Source organism: Acinonyx jubatus, chromosome A1, assembly GCF_027475565.1.
Source record: "Acinonyx jubatus isolate Ajub_Pintada_27869175 chromosome A1, VMU_Ajub_asm_v1.0, whole genome shotgun sequence".
Classification (NCBI taxonomy): domain Eukaryota; kingdom Metazoa; phylum Chordata; class Mammalia; order Carnivora; family Felidae; genus Acinonyx; species Acinonyx jubatus.
Genome location: NC_069380.1, coordinates 107,758,869 through 107,773,145, shown reverse-complemented (window position 1 = coordinate 107,773,145; position 14,277 = coordinate 107,758,869). Strand labels below are relative to the sequence as shown.

At 38.9% G+C, this 14,277-nt stretch overlaps 1 pseudogene; it reads right to left on the bottom strand.

The window, feature by feature from the left end:
* Positions 1 to 1,516: 1,516 nt before the first annotated feature.
* LOC106970689 (magnesium transporter NIPA2-like) lies at positions 1,517 to 3,063 on the bottom strand (annotated as a pseudogene).
* Positions 3,064 to 14,277: the final 11,214 nt, after the last annotated feature.

Here is a 14,277-nt window from a genome sequence, read left to right as displayed (position 1 = left end):
TGTGTTTTCCTCTGTGAAAGCTGTTCCTGGCAGCACCAAGAATATGGTTTCCCGTATTCCCGTAACCAGTGGGTCCATTCTGACTACAGAGAGTTGCCCTCAGACTATATTACAGGGACATCGTCTCATGAAGGTACAGGTTTAAAGAAACAGTCTTAGTTTAGAGCTAGCTCTTCCAGGAAGACTTGTCTGAATGTTCAGGTTGTATGCCTATTCACTGGGACTCAGGACCACTGCACACATACGTCCTTTAATGCTTTTCCAATTATTTAGAAAGCAGCTGTTCATATGCATGTCTCTCAAAAAACAAAAACAAAAACAAAAAAACACTGTGGTCTCTCTATGAGAACTGGTACTGTCTTCTCTGCTTTCCTAGCCCTAATTCCCAGGACAATAACCAGCACATGAAATCTGCTAAAGAACATTTGTTGTCTAGTTTCCTAATTTTGTCCCAAAGGACAAAATGTGTATCTTTTCTTTCTTTTTGGTTCAGCCACACCAGTGAACTGCGCTGGGCTAAAGTATTGGAGCTAACAGTAATAGACTCCAGTGCTCTTCATGTCAACAGAGAAGTGAGTGCCTCTCACCTGCAGAGAGGCAGAGGAACCTAGCACAAGAGGGGCCACAGGTGGGAGCAAAGGATTCTGTGTAGTTCTCTATTACTTTCTTTTTTTTAATGGTTTCAATTTTTCTTTTTATTATAACATGAGCTAAATTTAAGGAACTAATCTTTTGACTTTATTTCCCAGAGTTGTCAGAATATACAAGTGACAATGTAACTCATGAAAATATACTGAAAAGTATAAGAGCTGATGTAAAATGGTAATCAAGGTTCCAGGTATCAAGGAATTAGAGGAAGTGAAGAATGAAATCAGTCAGGCTACTGCCTGAGACACGCAGGATGCACTGGTTTAGCAAGGTGCCATCAAGGAATAGGAAAACATCAAATGTGTGGTGGTAAGTCATAGCATGAGAAAGATTTCCACTGGACAACTCTCCACCATTTTTACTTTTGTAAATGAGTTATTCTCATTTAATAACAGGATTCTCTTAAGCTAACATTTCAAAATTAAAATCATTTGTATAGGTAAGGTAAATCACAGTATAATGATTAGGAAAATTTTCTTCTTTTTTAAATCAAAAACCCTCCAAATGGTCAGGGATTGATGGAGTGGGGATGACAAATGTACATTTCAGACTGTCATCACCAATGAAAAAATAAAACATTTTTATGGACTTAAAACTGTCAATGCACTTAGATTTGGCAAAAGGAAAATTTAAAACACCTCTATATTAATACAAGGCCAATAGAAATTGGCCATGTAATGAGGTCATTTTAGTGAACTACCAACATGTAAATATAAGAAAAATAATTTCTTGGTCAATTTCAGTGAAACTTTAAAAAAGATTGTCTCTAGAGAACATCTGTTGAGAACAATGCTTTTTCAGTCACATTCTCATACTCAAATTCACTTTATAATCCAATTATAGATTCATCTTTTAATTGCACTAATTTTTAAAAAGCTGTGAGATTTCCATTTCTTCAGGAGATATTTTCATCACTGTGTTCTTCAATTCCACAGGTTAAGCTTCCTTCATTATTATTAAGAACTTCATACATGTTAGAGAGATTGCCATTCACTGCTTTTTTGTCTTTCAAAAAGACAAAGGGAGACTACCTAGAATAAAGCTGATATCTTTAGAGGCATGCAACAAGAATAGTCCCACAATGATTGTAAAAGTACCATCAAAGTACCATCGACATCATCAGTAGGCATATCTTGCCACTTCTTAAAAAGACCAGCTAAACATGGGGCACCGGGGTGGCTCAGTTGGTTAAATGTCTGACTTTGGCTCAGGTCATGATTTTGGGGTTTGTAGGTTTGAGCCCCATGTCAGGTTCTGTGCTGACAGCTCAGAGCCTGAAGCCTGCTTCAGGTTCTGTGTTTCTATCTCTTCCCCTCCCCCACTCATGAGCGTGTGTGTGCACTCTCTCTCTCTTTCTCTCTCAAAAAAAAAAAAAAAAAAAAAAAGAATAGCTGAACCAGTTCAAACTGAGGTTGTAAAAAATATATAATATACTGAAGTGAGAATGAAAGTATTGAATATACCCAGGGCCCTGCCCAGGTAATTAATCTGTGTGCTCTCATAGACTATAAGGTTCAGCAGCAGAATCCTGGCCAGATGTCACAACACAGGCTTTCCAGCAAACATCTCTTTGATATCAAGGCTCAGGCCCTTAACACAGGACAACAAAAATACTGATTATAGAGCAGATTTCTATGTACACAAGAATGTTTTTCTGTCAATGGCAAGGTCCCACCTCAAAGATTAATATCAATGACACAATGACCACAAGGGTTGCAAAGACTACAAAACCTGGATCTCCCAGCTTATGAGACATTTCGTTTGAAGTCTTGATCTCCTCTTCTCTAGAGCATGAATGACCATAACTATAGATTCTAGAATACTTAGCAAACAACCAATTTTCCCATGAAAATTATGTCTTTCATTTAGAGTGGGTGTATGAAGAAAGGATGCACTTACTGGGATGCTGAGAGCTCCTAATGAAGTCACAAGGGTGGCTGGTGCAAAGGCATATGCAGCAAAGTTGGCCACCTCACCTGCTCCCATTGATAGCAATCCAGCCCACCACAATGATTCTTTTAAGATATGCATGGCCACCTTGACCTGCTCTCTTGGAGCCTTTCCTGGCAACTTGCAGAAGACTTTGTTTTTTTGTTGTTGTTGTTGGGTTTTTTTGTTTGTTTGTTTTTTCAAAATGAAACTCTTGCCAATGAAAATGCTGGAGCTCATAGCCAATCCCAGAACAGTGTAAAAGTTGTATTTTCCGTGCCCCTGGATCACTTCATTCGTTACTGAAAAAGTTCTTATGAGTCACAATGATCACAAAACAGAGAAATGACTGGCGCTGGAGGCAGGATTATGCAGTCTTCAAATATGTAAGTTTAATATGGTCTCTCTTATGAAAAAAGGCTGAAAGAGGTTTTAGAGATGATTATTCACTCCCATTTTCTTATAAATATTACTCTTTACTCTCATTTAAAGTTTTAAACCCAGGCAGAGTAGCTCGAGCCCCAGTTGGAGGCTGGCCATGAGCCTTCCCCTACACTATCTGGCCCTGATCACCTCCACTCACATGCCCACACAGGCTGCACAGGCCACCCCCTCTTGAGCTCCCGCAGCCAGTGCCTTCCTTGCCATACAGGAGGAGGTGAGAGCATCTAGGGCTGCAGCCATGCGCACCTGGCCTCCTCCATGGGGGCGCACCGAGGGGAACCTGCCCGAGATGACATGTGACCCCTAACCCCTGTCTCAGGAACCAAGGGCAGTTCTCTATCACTTTCCATCCCAAGAAGTCATCTCAATTCCAGGTGCTGAAGGAAACATCATCACGTTAGGAGAAGGGGGTAAAGGCTTTTTTTCTCTTCTGGGGTGTTATTTTAAAAGTCCCTAAAGATTTATCTTTAATAATTTAGAGGCCCCATGAGAAGAAGACAAACCTTCCATATGAGCTCTGACCTTCTCCTGCCACTCTAAACACAGCTCAGAGGAGTAACATTTTGCCCTTACCAAAAAATAATTCAAATGAGGTTCAAAGAATCCTCCAATACCATAGTCACCAACCTGGCAGTAAAAAAACAAACAGGGTTAACTAGGTGGACAACCCTCAAGGCAGTCTAGGAACTCTGTATTCCCAAGCCTGCACCTAAGTGAAGATACAATAAGCAGTTTATCCGGCGCCTGTATCTAGATGAGGAAATTAAGGATCAAAGAGGATATGGAACTTATTCAAGGTCAGAAAGCTAGAAAGTAGCAAAGCTGTGATTCACACCCAGGCTTTCTAGTTCCTTAGCTCATGCTCTTAAACCCTCAGCCATTTGTGGACCCAGAGGAAAAAGGATGAGGCAACCAACAATCAGACTGGGTAGGTTTCTGTGGGAAGGCGCATAGAAGTGGGGCTCAGGACATTTCAAGGACAGTGTCCCCAAAATTGAGTATGGGAAGCTTCAGACTAGAGGTAACCATGAATCAAATGCAAGATGGAAAATGGTGGGATGCCTGGGTGGCTCAGTCAGTTGAGTATCTGACTCCTGATTTCGGCTTCATGATTTCATGGTTGTGAGACTGAGTCTAGCATCAGGCTCCACGTGCTGAACATGAAACCTTCTTGGGATTCTTTCTCTCCCTTTTATCTCTGCCCCTCCCCACATCTCTCTCAAAATAAATAAATAAAAAATTTTATGGGAAATGGCAAGAACAGGAGATTAGCAGAGAGATTACCTACTCAGATGGACTCAAGTCATACCTGGAGAAATTCTGCTGTTTCTTCTAACAACCCAGTGATCAGCTAACTCCTTTGATTTACTTGGACAATTACAGGCCCTTTGTCTTCTGTCAGAAATAAATGAACAGGGAAAATCAGGCAGAAGAGGAGGGCCTGAGGAAGAGAGAAAAGGGGACCAATGTGAGTCAGAAGAAGCAGATGGGGTAGAAAATGAGGGGAGACATGGGGGTTCAGAGGTCATTCCTTCTGCAAACGCCACAACTGTCATTTTTGGCTGAGAAATGCCATATGAGAATCTTTAGAATCCTTACAATGTCAGCATTCACAGGGTCCTTTCCAACCTCTCATCTGACGACAATACTGAGATGATAATGTGAAAGTAAACTGCCCAAGTTTATAAAGCCGGTAAGTGGCAGAGCTGGGACTATAATTCAAGGTTTCAAATTTTTAGTCCTGTACCTTTTATGATGGTAATTAATAAGACCTCCCAAACCTTTTTTTAAAATTTAAATCCAAGTTAGTTAACATATACTGTAGTATTGGTTTCAGGAACAGAATTTAGTGATTCATCACTTACATATAACACCCAGTGCTCATCCCTGCAAGCGCCCTCCTTAATGCCCATCACCCATTTAGCCCATCCCCCCACCCAACACTCCTCCAGCAACCCTCAGTTTTTTCTCTGTATTTAAGAGTCTCTTATGGGCTGTCTCCCTCTCTGTGTTTATCTTATTTTTCCTTCCCTTCTCCTATGTTCATCTATTTTGTTTCTTAATTTCCACGTATGAGTGAAATCACATATTTGTCTTTCTCTGACTTACTCTGCTTAGCATAATACACTCTAGTTCCATCCATGTTGTTGCAAAAAGCAAAATTTCATTCTTTTTGATTGCTGAGTAATATTCCATTGTGTGTGTATACATACATATACACACACCACATCTGATGGATGGATGGATAATTCATCAGTTGATGGACATTTGGTCTCTTTACATACTTTGGCTATTTTGACATCTGCTATCGACATCTGAGTGCATGTCCCCTTTGAATCAGCACTCCTGTATCCTTTGGAAAAATACCTGGTAGTGCAAATGCTGGGTCATAGGGAGTTCTATTTTTACTTTTTTGAAGAACCTCCATACTGTTTTCCAGAGTGGCTGTACCAGTTTGCATTCTCACCAGCAGTGCAAAAGGGTCCCCTTTCCCTGCATCCTCCCCAACATCTGTTGTTGCCCGAGTTGTTAATTTTAGCCTTTTTGACAGGTGTGAAGTGGCATCTTATTGTGGTTTTGATTTGTATTTCCCTGATGATAAGTGACATTGAGCATCTTTTCATGTGTCTGTTAGCCATCTAGATGTCTTCTTCTTCTTTTTCTTAATGTTTATTTATTTTTGAGAGATAGAGAGGGGAGGAAGGGCAGAGAGAGAGGGAGACACAGAATCCAGAACGGGCTCCAGGCTCAGAGCTGTCAGCACAGAGCTTGATGCAGGGCTTGAACTCACGAACCCCAAGTTCATGACCTGAGCTGAAGTCAGACGCTTAACCAACTGAGCCACAAGTGCCCCAAGGATGTCTTCCTTAGAAAGGTGTCTATTCATGTCTTTTGACCATTTCTTCACTGAATTGTTTTTTGGGTACTAGTTTGATAACTTCTTTATAGATTTTGGGTACTAACGCTTTATCTATCATTTGCAAATATTTTCTCCCATTCCATAGATTGCCTTTTAGTTTTGCTGACTGTTTCCTTTGCTGTGCAGAAGTCTTTATCTTGATGAGGTCCCAATAGTTATGTTTGCTTTTGTTTCCCTTGCCTCTGGAGACATGTCAAGTAAGAAGCTTGCTGCGGCTGAGGTCAAAGAGGTTGTTGCCTGTATTCTCCTCTAGGATTTTGATGGCTTCCTGTTTCACATTTAAGTCTTTCATCCATTTGGAATTTGGTTTTGTGTATGGTGTAAGAAAGTGGTCCAGTTTCATTCTTCTTCATGTCGCAATCCACTTTACCCAACACCATTTGCTGAAGAGACTGTCTTTATTCCATTGCATATTCTTGCCTCCTTTGCCAAAGATTAGTTGGCCATAACTTTGTGGGTCAATTTCTGGGTTTTCTATTCTGTTCCGTTGATCTATGTGTCTGTTCTTATGCCAGTCTCATACTGTCTGGATGATTACAGCTTTGTAATACAGCTAGAAGTCTGGAATTGTGATGCCTCCAGGTTTAGTTTTTTTGTTTTTTTGTTTTTGTTTTTGTTTTTTTTTTTCAGGATTGCTTTGGCTATTCAGGGTCTCTTCTGGTCCCATACATACACATTTTAGGATTATTTGTTCTAGCTTTGTGAAGAATGTTGGTGTCATTTTGATAGGAATTGCATTGAATATGTACATTGCTTTGAGTAGTATTGACATTTTAACAATATTTGTTCTTCCAATCCATCACCATGGAATCTTTTTCCATTTTTTGTGTCTTCTTCAATTTCTTTCATAAGCTTTCTATAGTTTTCAGGGTATAGTTCTTTTATCTCTTTGTTAGGTTTATTTCTAGGTATCTTAGATTTTTGGTGCAATTGTAAATGCGATCAATTCCTTGATTTCTCTTTCTGCTGCTTCATTACTGGTGTATAGAAACGTAACCTATCCTTCATTACCCGTTTAATGCCCATAGGATCACTAGTGATGGACCTTTTTTGATTTCTGATATTAGTAATTTGTATTTTCTTTTTTATTGATTGCCTGGCTAGAGGCTTATCAATTTTATTCATCTTTCCAAACAATCAGCTTGTGGCTTTGTTGATTTTCTCTATTGTTTTCCTGTTCAATTTCATTGATGTCTGCTCTAATTTTTATTATTATTTTTCTTAACTTCTGACTTAATTTGCTCTTATTTCTTTCCAGTTTCCTAGGATAGAAGCTGAGATTCTTGATTTTAGATTTTTCTTCTCTTCTAATATAAATATACATATATATGTGTGTGTGTGTGTGTGTGTATATATATATATATATATATATATATATATTCAGTGCTATAAACATTCCTCCAATCACTGCTTTTGCTGCATCAAATCTGATAAATTGTATTTTCATTAGATTAAAATTTCTAACTTACTCAAGACTTCTACTTTGACCCATATGTTATTCAAAAGTGCATTGCTTAATCTCCAAATAATTTGGAATTTTCCAGTTTCTTTCTGTTGTTGATTTCTAGCTTAATTCTGTTGTGGTCGGAGAACATACTTTGTATGACTTATATTCTTTTAAATTTGTTAAGATGTGTTTTAAGTCTGAAGATATGATCTATCTTGGTGAATGTTCCATGTGAGTTTGAGAAGAATATATATATGTAGCCTTTGTTGGATGAAGTATTCTATAAATGCCAATTAGATTCAACTTACTGATGGTGCTTTTCAGTTCAACTATGTCATTACTGATTCTCTGCTGGCTCCCTCTGTGAATTACTGATAGTGAAACATATTGAAGTGTCTAACAATAATAGATATTTCTATTTCTCCTTTAAGTTCTATGAGTTTTTGCTTCATGAGTTTTGATACTATACTGTCAGGAGCACATACATTCAGATTTGTTCTGTCTTCTTGAAGAATAAGCTTATTATATAATGTCCTTATTTATTACTGGAATTATCTTTGCTCTGAAATCTGCTTTGTCTGAATTCAATATAATGACTTCAGCTTCCTTTTGTTATTTTTTTAAAAGTTTTTTTATTTATTTAAGTAGTCTCTACACCTCATGTGGGGCTCGAACCCACATCAACATCAAGAGTCACATGCTCTCCTGACTGAGCTAGCCAGGTATCCCCTTCAGCTTCTTTTTGATCAGTGTTAGCTTGGTATATCTTTTTCCAACATGTTACTTCTATTATATATGTGTCTCTGTGCTTACCACAGGTTTCTTACAGACAATATGTGGTTGGGTCTGTTTTTTTTTAATCCACTCTGATAGTATCTGTCTTTTAATTGGTGAATTTTGATCATTCTTATTTAAAGTGTTTTTTAATATAGTTGGATTAATACATACCATATTTGTTATTCTATTCATTGCCCTTATTCTTCGTTTCTTAGTCTTCTAATCTTTTTCTGCCTTCTCTGGTTTTAATTGAGCATTTTATATGATTCCATTTTTTATCTCCTGTTAACATGCCACATCTTCTAAAAAGAACTTTCAGTGGTTGCTTAAGAGTTTGCAACCAATTCAAGTCCACTTATAAGTAACGATCTACTGCTTCATGGTTGGTGCACATACCTCATAATGGAGTATTCCCAATTTTCCCCTTTCATCCCTTATAACATTTCTGTCATTCATTTCACTTATGCATAAACTATAATCACCTAATATATACTGCTGCTATTATTACTTTGAACAAACTTATCTGTTAGACCAGGTCTAAGATAGACAAGTAGAAGATTTTATTTTGGGGGGAAAAGATTTTATTTCACCTTCATTAATTTTCAAAGACCCTTTCTTTATATAGACTCAAATTTCTAACTTATATCATTTTCCTTCTTTCTAAAGAACTTCTTTTAACATATCTTGCAAGGTAGGTCTGCCAGAAACAACTCACTCAATTTTTGTCTGATAAAGTCTTTATTTCACCTTACTATTTAAGGATAATTTCACTGGATACAGAATTCTAGTTTGGTTGTTTTTTTCTTTCAACACTTTAAATATTCTACTCCTTTCTCTTCTTGTTTACATAATTCTGAACAGAAATCTGATGTAATTTTTACCCTTAAAGCTCTATAGTAAAGGTGTTTTTTTTCTCTATGGCACCACATAAGATTTTTTGTCTTTTATTCTGTGCAGTGTGAATGTGAAATGCCTAAGTGTAGAACATTTGGTATTTTTCCTGCTTGGAATTCCCTGAGATCATTGGATCTGTGGTTTGGTATCTGACCTTACTTTCAGAAAATTCTAAGCCATTATTACCTGAAATATTTTTTCTCCTCATTTTGTTCTTTCTTATCTTTCTGCTGTTCTCACTGTGCATATGTTACTCCTTTTGTAATTTCCCCACAATTCTTACATATTATGTTTTTTACATAAATTTTCTCTTCAGTTTGGAAAATTTCTGTTAACACATCTTCAAATCTCATTGCTTCTTTGCTCAGCCCTTCCAATATGCTGATAAGCCCATAGAAACCTTTTTTCATTCCTGTTACAATACCTTTAGTTCTAGCATTTCTGTTTGAAACTTTCTTAGAAGTTCCAACTCTCTGCTTATATTATCCATCTGTTCTTGCATATTGTCCACTTTTTCCATCAAAACCCTTAGCATAAAGGAAAACCGGGGGAATTCAAGATGTTCACAGACAGCATTAATGATCCAAACATAGACTCAGAACTCTAGAATGCCACACACATGTACAGTACTGTGTATAATACCAAGAAAGACCTAAGTAGGCCCTAATTTCTCATGTCCCACGGTCCTTGAGTCTCTGAACAGGCCAGATGTGAAAGTTAAGGCAGAATTGTAAACTGCCTGCCAGAATATTGAAGGTGTGCCCTGACACCCACACAAGTCCCTCAGAAAAGGCTGAGAGACTTTTGGTTCCAGATATCTAAGGAAATACTGGTCTAACAATTAGCTGACCTGCAAACTAACCAAGCAGAGATGTAAGAGGCCACACAAGAAAATAAATACATACAATATAGAATGACACTGTGAAAGTCACTACACAAACAGCACAAACAACAACAAACACTGGGAATGGGATGAGGGGGAATCTAATTTCCAGAGTTCCCATACTACAAGATTTTAAATTTCCAATTTCACACCCTAAAAATACAAAAAAAATGCAAAGAAACATGAACATATGGTTCTTACACAGAAGAAAAGCAGTCTGCAAGCCCATAACTGGACTTAGTTAATAAGAATTTTTAAGAAATATTTATTTATTTTTGAGAGAGAGAAAGAGAGACACAGACAGAGAGGCACACAGAGAGAGAGAGAGAGAGAGAGAGACAGAGAGAGAGAATGAGTGGGGGAGTGGCAGAGACAGAGGGACCAAATCCAAAGCAACTCCAGGCTCTTAGCTTTCAGCACAGAGCCCAACACAGGGCTCAAATCCACAAACCACAAGATCATGACATGGGCCAAAGTTGGATGCTTAACCGACTGAGCCACCCAGGTATCCCAATTAATAAGACTTTAAGCCAGCTATTATAGTAAATATTTTCAAAGAATTACAGGCAACCATGTCTAAAATGCTAAAAGGAACACACACACACACACACACACACACACACACACACACACAATAATGATACCTTACCAAAGAAAGAATATCAATAAAAAGAGTAAAAGTATAAAAAAAGAACCAATAGCAACTCTGGAGTTGAAAAATAAAAGAACTTCAATATAAAATTCACTAGCAGATTTGAACTGGCATAAAAAAGAATCACTAAGGGGCGCCTGGGTGGCTCAGTCAGTTAAGCATCCAACTCTTGATTTCAGTTCAGGTCATGATCTCTCAGTTTCTGGGCTTCAGCCCTGCACTGCACTCTGCACTGACAGTGTGCAGCCTGCTTGGGATTCTTTCCCTCTCTCTCTCTCTGCCCCCTGATAATGTGCTCTCTCTCTCTCAAGAATAAATAGATAAATTTAAAAAAATCACTGAACTTGAAGACAGGTCAAATAAGATTACCCAGTATACAGAAGAGAGAGGAAAACAATGAATAAAAACAAGAGAGTCTGAGGTAACAGGGAGTAGGATACTGAAGTGAGAAAAGCCAGGAATCTCTCTCTACCTAAACAATAATTGCACTGCCAGAAGTTGTCTGAAGTGACCGCTGAAAGTGTGCAGCTTCCTGGGGAATGCTTGTTTGGTAAACTGCAGTTATTATCATTTGATATCAGATCTCAGTAGAGTTTCAGCTACCCATCCCTGTGGCAACCCATATTTCTGCATGGCTGTAGCCAGAGTGGGTAATAAAGACTTTATCCTCCAAATATCAAGATTCTCAGTTCTGAATGAAGACTACTATTTCTGATTGCTGCCAGAGGCTCGCTGGCATTGTTCCAATCCACATGAGCTAGAGCAGTGTCCTGAAGATTTAAAGAAGTGTATCTATTTTTACAACATTAAAAAACTGCACAGAATTAAGAGTAGGGGAACCCTATGCTTGATTCGTCTCTCAAACACAGCTAGGTAAATACCAAACCATTTCCAACACCCAAGAAATTTATCTGAGGACTGAGAAAACAAACTGTATATGAAGAAGGAGAAAAATAGCCACATCATGGAAAGTAGGAGGTGCAAAGAGTTGATTTGGTGGAGAAAAGATCTGCAGGTGCTGTAGAATGGAGGGAGCCCTGTGCACAGAGAGAGGAGAAAGAGAAAACAGTGTTCAGGGTATGACACAAGAAAAATACTTCCCCAAAACCAATGACTGGGAAAAAGAAAGGGGCTGATTATCACAAATTTTTAAAAGCTGTGGAGCTCAACGTCTAAAGTTTTAAAAGTTCCCACCATTGCTGGGGTTGGGCCAGGTGGGCTTAGCAATGCTCCTGTGGAGAAGGAGGGCTGAGGCCTGGGAAGGCAGCATGGTTTAAAGATCCTCTGGATCACACTGAGGGAGACAGTTTCCCTTCTTGGAGTGCATTTAGAAAAGCTGGCATTGCCCCTCAGGGGACAAGAGACAGTGGGCACCATTTACTAGCCCAATAACTAGCAAAGCAGTAGAGGCACCTGCTGAAGGAATGTAACCTGAAGCCAGCTTTTGGCTGTGCTTTACCACAAACTCCAAACTCCTACATAGTCGTACAACTGCTTTTCTGGGGCAAACTGGCACCAGCCACAAAATGGCAAGATCCTCCCACAGAGGATCCACAGAGGATCAGTGTGGGCCCATGCCATGCTGAGTCCCTAAAATTTGGAATTTTGAAACCCAACTGTGCGCCTGAAATAAAGCATAGGATCACTGTGCTGCCAGGTAGAGATGTCCGGGACACAGACAGGATGAAGGCAGGGTTCTGATGGAAGCCTGGAAAGCAAGAGGGAAGATTGTTTGCTCTTCTGTGAGGGAAGAGGGCTTCTGTGAGGGCTTCCTGAACAGCAGCAGGCACAAACTCCCCTCTCTGGGGAGGAGAGACCAGGGTGATGCCATTTCCCCCCATCAATCAGCACAGACAGACTTCTCTGAGCAACACAGCTCCCTTAGTCAGGGGGAGAAGCCACTTACATCAAGCTCTGTCCACATGGGCCCTGCAGGTGCATCTTTACTAGGGCAAGTCAGCTGGAGACCCAGCACAGCAGTCCCCTCCCCCAGAAGACTAGCACACATCCTTTGCACACACCAAGTCTACTGATCATAGTGTTCTGCAAAGCTTCAGCTCTAGAGGAAATAGGATCTAGCCTCTTTAACCAGCAGACCAAAACACAACTAGTTAGAACTTGCCACACAGTGGACAAGGTCCAAACACTCCGCATTGCAGGCAAGGAGAAACTTCAGAGCACTGACCTGAGGGAAAGAGCAGGCAAAGCAGAACAGAGTGCACATTGTGAAATACTTTCTGAAGTGCCAGCCTGGGGACAGTATTGGACTTCTTCTTAATATAGCCATTACTTTCAGGAACAGGAAATATAACAGGCTTTCCTAAGAGCAACAACGAAAAAAGTGACCTACAGAAAATGACAAGACAAAGGAATTCACTCCCCAAAAAAGAACAGGAAGAGGTCACAGCCAGGAATCTAATCAAAACAGAGAGAAGTAATATGCCTGAATCAGAATTTTAAAACAAAAGTCATAAGGATACTAGCTGGGTTTGAGAAAAGCATAGAAGACATAGAGCATCTCTTACTGCAGAGATTAAAGAAACTCAAAACTAGTCAGGCTGAAAGAAAAAAAATGATATATAACCGAGAAACAAAACCAACTACATGCAATGACAACAAGGATGGACGAACAAGAGGAATGAATCAATGATATAGAAGATAAAATTATGTAAAATAATGAAGCTGAAAAGAAGAAGGAGAGAAAAGTATTAGATCACAAATGTAGATTTAAGGACCTCAGCAACTCCATAAAGCATAAGATTCATATCTTATATGAATACCTTATATCTGATATGATAGATTCATATCAAAGGAGTTTCAGAGGAAGAGAGGAATAAAAGAGCAGAATGTTTATTTGAGCATATTATAGCTGAAAACTTCCCTGATCTGGAAAAGGAAACAGTCATCTAAATCCAGGAAGCACAGACAACTCCCATAAAATTCAACAAAAGCCAGCCAACACCAAGACATATCAAAGTAAAATACAAAAAATACAGGGATAAGGAAAGAATACTGAAAGTAGCAAGGGAAAGGAAATCCCTATCTTACAAGGGAAGACAAATCAGGTTAGCAGCAGACCTATCAACAGAATCTGTGCAGGGCAGAAGTGAGTGACATGATATATTCAACATGTTGAATGGAAAAAACGTGCAGCTAAGTACACTTTATCTAGCAAGACTGTCATTCAGAATAGAAGGAGAGAGAGTTTCCCAGACAAACAAAAACTAAAGGAGTTCATGACCACTAAACCAGCCCTGCAAGAAATGTTAAAGTGGACCTGTTCAGTGGGAAATTAAAAAAAAAAAAAAAAAAGGACTAGAAAGGAACAGAGAAAATCTTCAGAAAGAGTGACTTTACAATTAATATAATGCCACTCAATGCTTATCTAGCTATAATTAGTCTGAATGTAAATGGACTAAGTACTTCAATCAAAAGACATAGGGTGTCAGAACGGATTTTAAAAAAAGGACTCATCTATACACTTCCTATAAGAGATTCATTTTAGACCTAAAGACACCTCCAGGTTGAAAGGGAGTGGAGACCCATCTATCATGCTAATGGCTGTCAAAATAGAGCTAGAGTAGCCATACTTATATCAGACAAAATTATATTTTAAAACAAAGATTATAACTAAAGATGATGAAGGGCATTATTTCATAACTAAGGGGACTATTCAACAAGAT